Source organism: Ambystoma mexicanum, chromosome 7p (genome assembly GCF_040938575.1).
Source record: "Ambystoma mexicanum isolate Mex_15411 chromosome 7p, UKY_AmexF1_1, whole genome shotgun sequence".
Lineage (NCBI taxonomy): Eukaryota > Metazoa > Chordata > Amphibia > Caudata > Ambystomatidae > Ambystoma > Ambystoma mexicanum.
In genome coordinates, this window is record NC_090939.1 from 597318417 (window position 1) to 597331466 (window position 13050).

General features: G+C 46.9%; 1 protein-coding gene across 1 annotated transcript in view; it reads right to left on the reverse strand.

The window, feature by feature from the left end:
• OCA2 (OCA2 melanosomal transmembrane protein) overlaps positions 1-13050 on the reverse strand; it is a 1377074-nt gene that overhangs the window by 1195177 nt on the left and 168847 nt on the right. The gene's annotated exons all lie outside the window — the stretch shown is intronic.

A 13050-nucleotide genomic window follows, 5' to 3' on the forward strand; every position in this document is an offset into this window, starting at 1 on the left:
GATTTGTGTGTCATCCACAAAGTTGGAGCAGGTCAGGTTGTGTGAGCAGATAATCCTGGGCAGGGGGTCATGTAAAGGTTGAAGAGAAAGAGAGATAGTCAGGTGCCTTGGGGTACTTCAGTGTTCACTGGGCATGCGGAAGAGAGAAAAGGGGGAAATGGGTGATTTTCTGTCTATTAGTGAGGAATGAGGCAATCCAGGTGAACACTGAATCTCGTATTCCTTGGGAGTGCAGTCTGTCAAGAAGGATCATGTGGTTAATGGTGTCAAATGCTGCCGAGAGGTCAAGAAGAACAAGTGCTGTGCATCCTTCTGCGTCTGCCGTGACTTTGAGGTCATCCCAGATAGAGATCAGCGTGGTTTCTGTTCCGTGGCATGGACGGAAACCTGACTGCATGGGGTCTAGGAAATTGTTTGATTCCACTAAACCTTTGAGCTGTGAGAAGGCAGTGTGGTCGGTGAGTTTTGCCTAGGAATCAGGTGTTGGAGATGGGCCTGTAGTTGATTGGTAGCAGAGGGTCGAGGGATGCTTTTTTAAGCAGAGGTTTGACATGCAGAATTTTGAAGGATTCTGGGAAGTTGCCAGAGGTGAGGAAGTCATTACCAGTTCTCCTGCGCTAGTGGAGGTGAAGATATCTTTGAGGAGGGAGGCGAACAAGGGTCAAGAGTGGAGCCGGAAGATCGGCTGCTGGATAGTGGTTTGAGGAATTCCTCGCTCGAGATAGGGGTAAAAGAGCAGAACAAAGGGTTCTCGGGGGGGCTGGTTCTTGAAGAGCGGGTGGACAAGGTGAAGAGCTTAGCGTTGAGGGTTGCCGTCCTGTCTAGGGCTGTATTGAGGAAGTGTTCAGAGAGGGAGTTGCCGAGCGTTTACGAGGAGGTGGTCGAGGCGGATGTTCAAGAAGGGTTCAGGAATTTCATGATGACCCTGTGGAGCTCTTTGCTGATGCTATGGCTACTGAAGATCCTTTTTATTATAGTAGGTTGTTTTGGCCTTTTGGATCTCTGATTTGTAGTTTTGGTGATAGTGGGCAAGTACTGATTTGGTTTGGGGGATCTGGAGGCTCGGAATTTGCGCTTGAGCGAGCAGTTGTGGGTTTTGAGAGTCTTCAGGTTAGGGGTGCACCAATTTGTGATAGGTCCTATGCGGGAGGGAGCGGACCTGGAAGGGGTTGAAGGAAGGAGTGCATCCAGTGAGTCAGTGGTCGAAGAGCACTATGGATAAGGATGCATCTGTGGCCAGGAGGGAGAGGAGGGTGTGAAGCAACACCTCGGCCAGGTCTGTTAGTACTTTGACCTTGATCCAGCACTTGAACTGAGAGATAGGGATAGCGACTTTCTTGGGTGGTGGCGAGAGAAAGGTAAGGCAGAGTGGTTAGTCCAGATGAGTGGTTTGGGGGTGTGGATGTGGAGATAAGGCCTGTGGAGCTGAAGATGGCATCAAGGGTGTTGCCAGCTGTGTGCGTTGGTATTGTAATATGCTGAGTGAGGTTGAGTGCCTCTAGGTTGTCGACCGGGGTGCAGAGTCATGGAGTTGTTGGGCACGTCGAATCAGATATTGAAGTTCACCAGTATGGTGAGTGCAGGGTGGGTAATTAATGTGGCCGCAAGTGAGTCGCATAAGCTGTTGACAAAATGTCTGTCATATCCGGGGGGCCTGTAGATGAGTAGGAAGCTGTGTGAGAGAGTTTGACTAGAAGGGATTTGTAGTTAGCTCTGCTGGGTTGTGTTTCTGTGGAGGTGAAAGACATGTGAGGTTTGTGGATAATGGATAATCCTCCTCCTCTATATGGTCTTTTGTGGGTGATGAGTGCGTAGTCGGGTGGGAATGCTCGTGAGCGTTTGGTTAAAGGACGTCCTTAAACCAGTTCTCTGTGATGAAGATGAGATCGAGATTCTCGGAGATAAAGAGATCATACATGCTGTGTCTGATTGTGGCCACAGAGAGGGCATTGAAAAGTAGGCATGTGACTTTGTGGGTAGTTGTAGGGTCAGTTTTTTTCTGGGTGTCAGGGATTGGCCGAGATGGGATTGTGGGTGTGGCTGGTAGGATGATGGTGGTGGCAGGGAGAGGGTGGATTGGGTCATACAGCGTACTTGGGCAGATTGAGTTGGTCAGGGATGCTGTTGGTGGGTGTGTAGATGGCGGCGGGTGTTTCGGTGCCAGGAAGAGAGGGCGGGCAGTCGCAGGTCTTCGACCAAGTAGTGGCCTGGGATGGGTGGTCTGTTCAGATGGAAGTGGCTTAGAGGTTTAAGTGGAGGGTGGTGAGAGGAGCTGGGCCATTCGGGTGTGTCAGGTTGGTGCTGTTACTGAATGGTGCCTGGGGATAAGAGAAGGGGAGATAATGTGGGATTCATGGGAAAGAGGAGGGAGAGGCTGTGTTCAGGGAGGTAGGTGGTAGGCAGGGTTGACAGAGGAGACATGGTAGTGGAGCTAGGAAAGGAGAGGCGGGTCGAACGATGCAGGGCTGGCGATGCATGTAGAGTAGAAGGCGAGGGGCAGCCTCTACCTCTGAGTTTTGTGTGTTTGGGTGCTGAAGGAGTGTGCGAGAGGGAGGGGTTCTGCAGTAAAGGGGGTTGAGACAATGCTTAATGGAAGGGAAAGATGTGCCATGCTAAGAGAAGAGAAGGGAGTGGCTGGGCGTGGTCTACAGCTGGTGGTCGGTGTGATAGGGAGGATAGGAGATTGGGGGGCATGTTTGTTGAGGGGGGTGTTTGGCACAAAGGAGGTGGATGTAGCCCCATGGGTGGCAGAGGTGGTGGGTCAGGAGAGTGGAGTGGTTGGCGTTGGCTGTTGCAGCACCATCAGATTTCTTGGGTGTGGAGTTGGGGAGGGAGTGGGACTGGTCATAAATGTGTGTGAGGGAGGGTGTGTGGTTGGAGGGTATGGGAAGTGAGATGGGACGTATGGGCTGAAGGGGGCTCCCCTTATATTAGAGATGGATGGAGAGTGATGTTGGGCGGGCCCTGGGTTCTGGCTGTGGGGATGAGGCACAGCAGCAGGACGAGAGCAGTGCAGGATGTGTTCCCAGAAGGTTGGCGCAAGAGTTGTGTTTGTGACGTGACAGGTTTTTTGGGAGCGCCAGAGGGCTCCTCTGGTCTGAGAGTTGGACGCTGGGCAGTGAGAGGCTGTGGATCTGAGAAAGCCTCCCACCTGTGAGGGTTGGGGTGTGAAGCTGGGAGGGTCGGAGGACAGGTATTGCTGAGAGACGTGCAGAGTTCTGTTGATTCTGGGTGCGCCAGAGTGCCCTTCTGGTCTGAGAGTTTGAGGGTGAGTGCTGAGAGGTTGTGGGAGGGTGTGAGTTATCTGCAGAGTTGGGTGGGAAGGAAGGATTGTAGATGAGTGCGGGGTCTGCAGAGGTTGATGGGACGAGGTTAGGGAGTGGGTGGGTCTTGGTGGCCCCGAGAGCCCCTCTCGTCTAGGAGTTGGAGGGTGTGTGATGCATGGTGGTGGCGTTGGGTCGGTGTGGGTGTAGGTTTCGAGTGGAAGGGATGGTGGCGTTAAGGTTTTGTGGCATGTAAGGTGGGTTCAAGAATGAGGGTGTGAGGGTGAAGGGTGAAGGGCAGAAGGAGTGTATTCTAGAGTGCCTGAGAGCTCCTCTTGTACGTGAGTGGGGAGGTGTGTGGTGAGTGGCAGTGTGTGTGTGTGTGTGTGTGTGTGAGTGATTCTGTATGGGTGTGGTAATAGGTTCAAGAATGAGGGTGCAAGGGTGAAGGATGTAGGGTGGCTAGGGTGTATTCCGGAGTGCCTGAGCGCTCCTCTTGTATGTGAGTAGGGAGGTGTGTGGTGAGTGGCAGAGTGTGATTGTGTGGTTCTCAGCGAGTGTGGTATTGGTGGACAGGAAAATGGTGTGAGAAGTGGTGATCTTGGTAGTTGGTGTATCCGGCTCGAGTGTGTGTTGGTGGCCATGGTCGTGTTAGGGTCTGGCTCGAAGGTGGGCGGGTTGGAGGGGGTTTGGAGAATCTGAGGGTGGGAACTACCGTAAGTGGGACCGGCTAGTTGTGGGAGAGACTGATTAGTGTGTGGAGACGCCTAGATATGAGGTACCTAGGTTCGAAACATAACAGTCAGTGATAAAACACTCAAACCTGGGGTACCTAGATAATGGAGAAAATGTCTAAACATGGAACTCATCAATAAATGCAGTGACAACTACGTTTGAAATACAACAGACAGTGATAAAATGCTCGAACTTGGGATATCTAGGTGAAAGGAGGAGCTCCTAAACTTGGGACTGAACAGTAGATGCAGTGACACCTAGATTTGGAACACAGCAGTCAGTGATAAAACACTCCAATTTGGGTACCTAGATAAATGGAGAAAACCCCTGGTTATGGGACTCAGCAATAAATGTAGTGACACCTAGGTTTGAAACACACTAGTCGGTGATAAGAAAAGCTCAAAATTGGGTACCTAGATAAAAGGAGAAACTCCTAAATTTGGGACTCAACAGTAAATGCAGTGAAACATAGGTCTGCAACACAATAGTCAGTGATAAAATGCGTAAATTTGGGTACCTAGATCAACAGAGAAAATGCCTGAAATTTGGGATTCTACAATAAATGCAATGGCATGTAGATTAGGGACAAATTATCGCGTCAATATTGGGTAGCTGGAGAGGACGCCCAAATTTGAGAGTCAGCAGTCAACAGAGAGACATCTTACTTTACCATACAGCAATGATAGTGAAACTAATACATTGTGTGACTAAGGTAGATGTGCTTAGAGTAATAAGAGTGGTAGGGCTCTGCCGGAATACAGCAACTGCTGCAGTCCTCACCCAGACCACAGTTACCTTGTCAGTCGCTGCTGGTTGACGGCTGCTGGCTTCCCAGGCAAACACAGACTGGACCTTCTTTTTCAGGAGCTGCCCTTTGCCTTGGGGCTCTTCGCCAATGGGCTGCACGGGCAGAGGGCTGCCGTAGTGCGATGTACATTATGGGGCTATCGGCCAATCTGGGGTGGGTCAGGAGGTGGGATAAAACCTCTGGGAAACAAGGATACTGGTCAGGAGGGAAAGGGAGAGCACGGGGAACAAAACAAAGTGGAAAATGCACAAAATTAAATACAAAATGGAGAAATAGGGCACTAGGCACCAAGGGCATCTGTATCACCTATGCCGGAACCAAAGTGGCGTGGTGAGGCATCAAACGCAGGGTCTAGGTCTGCGTTGTTGCTCAGATGGAAACTGGCCAATCAGGGAGCTAGGATGGGTCAGGAGGTGGGACAAAACCAGCAGCAAACATGGACATTGGTCAGGGGGGAAAGGGAGAGCAAAGGGACGAGACGAAGTGGAAAATGCACAGAATGAAATCCAAAATTGAGAAATAGGGCACTAGGCACCAAGGGCACCTGTCTCTCCTACGCCTGGGACCAAAGATGATAGGAGGAAAGGCAGCTGTGACATTTGTTGGAACTTTCATAAAGGTTCTCATCATCTGAGATTTTGATAAGAGAGGTCACAGCAACTTGAGCACCAGTAAAATGAAAGAAAAAACAAGGTTAAACTGAGGATGAAGGATTTGCCACAGAACAAGAACACTGCCAGAATGTACTTGCAATTAGAAAGTAAAACCCAGAAGACATAAAGCAGCATCCCCAGTGACATGGGGTCCTCTAAGCTGAATTATAACACACTACAAAGAGAGATCACACGTTCCCCCATGTCAGGCAACATGTATTTCTCCTACCCAATTTTATTCTTTGCATTCTGGTCATTATAGTTTTGTAAGTTTGAATACAATTGCAAAGAGAATACAGGATTGAGTAAGCAAGTCACAGCTGAGTGTTTTGACTTCATTTCACCAGAGACACTTTCCTTCCTATACACGACGTTCCTAAAAAAGAAACCGAACAAAATGGCAATTCACTGAGGAATGAAAGTTCCTGTTTTTATTCAGGTAAAGTTGAACCATGTCAAGTATGAATAGCGCGCACCATGCTATTAATGCTGTTAAACTTTGCATTCTGGTTCAAGGACTCCGTCATATGTAAAGCAGCACGTACCAGAATGTACAGAAGAAAAACACGACGACAAGAACGTCTCCAGCCCCCTGACAATGGAAGCAGAAAGCTCCCTGTTTCCGAGGGAATCAACAGGACCACAAGGCAGAGCCACTTTAAGGTAAGGAGGTGTGAGGAAAGCAATGCACGGTGGCACTGCTCCAGTCACGCCATGGCTCTGACTCGGGCCTCTGATGGTAGCATTCTGGCATAGAAGGTACGCACCTTGAAATGTAGTGGCACTACCATGAAATATCATGGTGATACATTGGCATTGGATGGCTGCACCCCCTTATATATGTTGGTTGCGGACCCTGGTATGGCATACTTTGGCTGATCCATGGCAGGTCATGTTTGCACATCTGGCATACGTTGGCTGCATCCTTAAAATATTCTTGCATAACCCTAGTTAATATATGTTTGGTGTGATTGTGTAGTTATATTAATATTTTACACTTAACTTACGATTTAAAAAAAGTCTAATTTGCATATGTCAATTTCTGACATTTTTTCTGGTTAAAGGTTGTGCGTTGTCATTACTTCTGAAGTCATTGGGGCCATAGATCATGTGATGATGTGTAACGTCATTTCTGCTTACTCTGTGATTTGGTGCATTGAGATACTGCATATGTTATTCGAACTTTAACCCTCACAGCTATCCAAATGTGGGAAATTGTGTGTATGAAGCCCAACCTGTTGTCATAGGTCATTAAAGGAGTGGCAGAAAATCTGATAGCCAACATAAAAAACAGACTTCTTCTAGAGGAAATAAAGGTTTATTATAACAGTAACACTGTCTGCACCCAAAATGGCATTGAATTGAGCAACATATCCGAAAGGTCTGGTTTTATATTTACAGTGCATATCAGTTGTGCGTTGGACCCGAAATTGAGTCCGGCATTTTGTTTGTTTATAATTATGATTGTTCAAGGTTGTTTTTTACAAAGAGTCTTATTGTTTAAAATGTGAGTAACTGTTCCGGGTTACGTTACGGTTCACTGGTACGGGAATATGATCAATTGTAATGCGTTATAAATATAAGTCTAAATGCCTCTCAGAATGGCAACTCCAGTTGGAGGCGCACGGTGGTAATGCAATATCTAAAGGACACTTGCATTCAACAGTTATACTTACCAGCACAACCATAACTCTCCCCGCCATGCACTGCGCATGACGCCACACGACATCACAGATCACAAATGACAAAGGTTTTTAGTGATTAAAAATAAAATGATATTAAGCAATCAGACAACTTTCCTGCACAGGCCACATCCTTCCTACATGCCCCTGGCGAAGTGGCCCTACTTGCAGTGCCCAAGGCATTACCTAGAACAGCAACACTCTCAGCACTTCCTGCTGGACAAGTCTGTGGCCTTACCCAGGGCACTGCTGATGGGGACACTGTGCCCAGTCATCCAACATGCCCCTTTGGGCGTGGTTCTGGGGCCGGATACGTTGGCACTGGAGGGGGGGCCTCTGTGCCATCCCTCCTTTTCTGCACTTTACCTACAGAATTGAGTTTGGATGTGCCACACAGGGCTAAGGCAGCCAGGCACAGAGCACACACCTCAAGAGCACGCTCATACTACTGCAAGACCATAATCGCTGTAGCCCAGACAAAGAAAAAGTGCACGGATGAAAGCATTGCATGTACGATCTGCTAGCCAGCTGGATGTCTACTGAAATCTAAGATATTCTACTTAATTATTCCACAATGAAGGAGAAGGAAACATGACCAAAAAGGATACCCTTGCAAATTGCAGAATATTACACGAAAATGAACAGGAGTGACTTTGGTCACTGTCAGTCTGAGGGAAATGTGGTGCACCATAAGACACCTCAGACTAGCTTGCGGCCCAGTGCAAAGTCCATAAGAGTGTGGATCACCATTCAACCATTTGGAGTAAGGCATTCCCCAACATGGCCATAGAGCTTAAGCCATGGGGAATGCTCTAGCTGTAGGCAAGAGAAATACCAGTTAGGGTGTGACCATGCATGCCCCTCTCCAAGACTGAACCCTTGATTGCGCATGCAGGTTGGGTGCAGCCCTGAACCCACACATGGCATGTGCAGAGCCAAAGGTGATGGCCAAAACGGGAAAGGCCAATCAGAGTTGTGAGCCCCAGATGGAATGGATGCAGAACACATATAGATAGGGCGGCTGACTGTTGACTATGGCTTCTGATATAGCATTACAATAACTCATGATGCATTATGCAACATTAGACCTGTGTATTGATCGAAATTACTGAGCTCTTTCATGACCTAATAGTTTCAGTTGCCCATAAGGGAGGAGCTGTAGGCCTGACACCTTCCATTGCAAGGGATAGATTCCTCTGGGACAGAGGCAACACTACCTGCCCCTATCCCAACTCTACAATTAGCAGAATCAAAAAGGGTTCATCTTGACACACCGGATATAGAGCATTTTGAGATGGGTGGACTCCTTAATGTAATGAAACACCTTCTAAATTGAATACTACGGAACTGCCTCTATCAACACCTCTACCAAGAAACAGACCTCTAGCAATGTATAAGAGGTTTCAGAAACACTAGTTCTGTTCAGCATACGGTGAATACAGCAGAACTGAAGATGCTGCAGAACTCTTTAATTAGGGATCTCCGAGTCTGCTCCTAGGCAGCCAAATGGGCTCCATGTCGTCACAATATCTGCTTCAAATACATTTGAATACTACACATCTAATTTGGAGTGATTAATATATGATTTGAATAGCTTTTAACATGGGGTTTTCCCTTAGGGGAAAATAATTTGGCCCAAATATCTTGCACTTTGCAGCTTAGATTTTTGTAAAAAAAATGTCATGCACTTAGCTCTCTGCAGGTATTTGTGAACTGAAAACAAATGTAGAAAATCAATTTTGAGATTTTAACAATTTAAAATGTATCTATATATTTTTCTATTGACTTTTGGGATATTTGTAAGGCGCCTATACAACAAAAGGTGTTTCAAGGTGCCACAAGACAAAAAAAAAGACACAAAAAGGGGGGGCAAGGGAGAAAGATAACAATATCAGTCCTGCTAGGCCTTGTGACATTCAGATCCTGCAAGTGCAGTAACAAGAAGTGGGAGGGGGGGAGTGCCGGTAGAACGAAATGAGAAGTGCTGTGGGTGGGAAGGGAAGTGCAGGCTAAAGAAAGAGTGGAAGTGAAAGGGGGGATTGCCGAGGGGTGTTATGCTGGCCAAGGGACTAGGCAAGTGCTAAGGGGCGGCCAGGAGGGCTCGTGCCAGGGATTGCAGAGTGTGAGGGTCCACATGTTTAGTGCGAGGAGGGGGATGGACTGGGCAAGGGGGGCCTGGTACCCTGTAGAACTCAGAGGGAACCAGGCAGCCAGTCCCTGCAGCAGATCGGGGTGTTAACAGGGGAGGGGCAGAGGGAAAGAAGAAGAGAAAAGGAGGGTCTTGAGGGGCTTACAGAACTTAAGGAGATCCGGCTCAAGCCTAAGAGGGGCAGGGAGACCGTTCGAGAGGGAGGCTCCTGCGGAGGAGAGAAATCCACCCCCACTCTCTGCTTAGAGAAGTGTCTGATGCATTTGCACAATCTCAATCATGTTTTTCATTGGAAACATGCGTTATTACAATGATATTGCACCTTTACAACCTAAATGGTGTCTACATAGAGATACATTGCATATTATAAGACACGGTACAACCCCACATTTGTGGCAGAAGCAGGAACTATTTACCTGCTAATTCACTAACTGCGTACAGACTGAAAGACATGCAAAAAATACCCACCCATACGAATGAGAGGAACAATGTATGGAAAGCAAACAACTGTGTAATACCAACATCAACTGAAAACAACGTGACATACACATACACACCAAAAGGTTTGCTCCGATACTAATGAAAGGAAGGACATACACAAAGATACCAAATCCATAATGCCAAGAATAGGAAAAGCGGTAACACTGCAATTTTTCAAACTTTCTGGCAGTAGTAGCAACTTTGTACGCACTACAACACCAACTGCATACAGCTTGAAAGATGCACACAAATTATGCACCCATACCAATGAAAGGAAGAGCATATGCAAAGCTGCCAACTGCATAATGCCAGTGATAGTAAGGCCACTTAAACATTCAAAATGTATTGATTACACCAGGATGAAATTATATATGAACATTAATGTAATACAAGACCAACGGGTTCAAAAGCCCAGTATACACAAATTTACGAACAACACACTGAGTGAAACACGCAGAAATAGTATGCAACTTTTAAGGATGTAGAAGTAGGAGACTGACACATAGGTGGAATATTTTGGGCTTTATACTCTTATCATGTGAAATAAGAAAACCCTAGCTTTCCCTGTTACTAAGAGGGGTTTCCCTACCTCAACTAATACTAAGGATTCCGCCAGGATGTCCGTCCCACACACGTAGTCCACTGTTGTGTGTCAAAACCTATATCCTTTCCTTACACGCTAAACCAAACTAAGTAACATGGTGATCTTCTTGGTCCAGAAGAATGGCTCCCTTCTTCTGGATAATAAACCAAAGTTCACTTTCGAGTGATGAAAAGGAAAAGCTTTTCAAAAAGGTCAAGACCAAAAAGGTTGAAAAGCTTTCTTAGCTTGGGTCTTCACCAACGCACATGGAAAAAGAAAGTCTTGCATTCTCCGAGTGATAGGGGGATGACTTCCTCTCCCCCTTTCGTAATACTTTTCACAGCACCAGGATTAATGACTTCTTTCTCCTGGCTTTTACCTTGCAGTTCACAATGCCAGGGGGAATGACTCCCTTCCCCTGGTCTTTCTTGGGTTTCTCACAATGCCAAGGGAATGACTCCTTTCTCTTGGTTTCTCACACAATGTTCACAGCCAGTAGGGCAGGACGATTCCCTTCCCCTGGTCATTCTCAGGCTCTTCACAACGCCAAGAAAATGACTCCCTTCTCTTGACTTCTTTCACATTGTTCATTGACATCAGGGGGATTGACTCCCTTCCCCTGGCCCTCCTCAGGCTTTTCACAATGCCAAGAGAATGACTTCCTTCTCTTGGCTTCTTTCACAAAGTTCACCAACACCAGGGGGATTGACTCCCTTCCCCTAGCCTTTCTCAGACTTTTCTTAATACTAAGAGAATGACTCAGTTCTCTTGGCTTCTTTTGCAATGTTCATCAACACCAGGGGGAATGTCTCCCTTACCCTGGGCTTATTCAGGTTCTTTTCACAGCCAACCTGGATCACTACCCTGCCAGGTACTGTGATTATGATGAACAATTATGACTTTTTGATTTCTATGGGTGCAGGTCCCAGACTCACCTCTTTTGCTTATACTTCTTCTTTGATAGACTTGGTTTACTCTCCTTCCAAGTACTATCATGCGTCCCAATAGTTAATACATTTTATTCACAACTGTCGGGGTCGCAGACCTTGTATTCTCAGCTCATCTCACCCCTTCTGGCTTGCCATTGCCATCTCCGGTCCCCAGTGCCTTTCCAGCAACCCGCATAATTGTATTCTTGGTCTGCAAGGGTTCCGGCTCTTTCTCTGCTCCTGCACTCCACTGTGGTGTTCTTCTGGTGTTTGGAGACTTAATTCGGTCTACGGCAGCTCTGCAGTACCAATCTTCCCTTTTGTTGTGCGGTACTCTCTCTCCGTGCTTCTCAGGCTTTAGGAGTGCTTGGAGCCCCTGTACCAACCTGCTTCCGCTCTGTGCCTGCTATCACGGTTCATCCAGGGAGGGCTAGCTACTATCATGAACCCTTCCGTCGTTTTTATGCTCCCACAATATCCGTATAGACTAGTTTGCTCACTTTGGTTCTGCTGGGCACTCTTCATGGCTCCGCACATCTTCTCCACCCCAGTATGAATATGGTCATTCTCTGTTGGGTTTGCTGGGCTCTTCCTCGTCCCAGCTTTCCAGCATACTTCAGTAGTCCCCACTCTTACTCGTCTCATTGCTTCTCACAAGTGTTGGGCTATCTACATAAATACATGGAAGTGTGCGTAACTGGTGTACTGTGCCCAGGAAATGAGGATCAGGGAGGTTGGATTTATTGTGGACATACCGCTTTCTCCCCAAAGAGTCGTCCCTAGTCCCATAAGGGGGATCTATCCCCATTAGATCTTCCCGCTGAGTACCACCCCCAGGGGGACTATCGGTTAGTGGCCTCACCTCCCTGGCCTCATGCAAAGGAGCACCCCAAAGGAAGAAGGGACGATATCTGATGATTCGTCACATACCCTTCCCCTAATGTCACTAGATTCCTCATCTTCTACCAGAAAACGAGAGAGGAAATCTAGGTTTCCTTGTTCCTTCCCCTTACAAAGTTTTCCATTGAAACAATAGGGTTGGAGGTCAAAGAACCAGCCCATTGTTCGTAGGTTTGTGTCCTTTTGGAGACTTAGCCATGTGAGGGGTAATGGTTTGTGATTAACCAGAACTGCCTACCTGTAAGGCAATATTTCAGGTTACCTATGGCCCACTTTATACCTAAGGCAATCGTGTGCTACTGTGTAAACCGCAGAGGATAGACCAAGGAGCACCAGCGCACTGGTGCCAGTGCAATTTGCCTGTGTGCAGAGGTCATCAAGGATGGCACAGTATGAAGGGGTATGAAGTCAGCTTTTACCCGAAATCAGCATGTCATTGCTTTCAATATAGAATTTTCAGCTGCTGTTTCGTGACCCTTTCAATAAGCTTGGCAACATACGGTAGGTTGGAAATAGGGCGTAATTGTAATGGGGCATATTGATTTTTCTAACCGATTGGCCAATATTAGAAATGTGCATTAGCTTACAACATTTTTTGGAGTGCATGGATCAAACGGTGAACTTGAAAGTTTGTTATTTTCAATTAATATGATTAATAGTAATCCAGAAGATGAAACTCTGTAAATTTTGAATCTGTAACCATTTGTTCAGTAACATGAGTTAATTATGAGTCAGTATTAAGTGCTGTAGTTGTGTTGGTGAACTATTTGGCAGAAAATGTGGGTGGGTTTATTGTTAATAGATTTTATATATAAAGATCAATTGTTTGAGGGGGCGTGGCTCTGCGTGCGAACTATAGCTGCCTGCT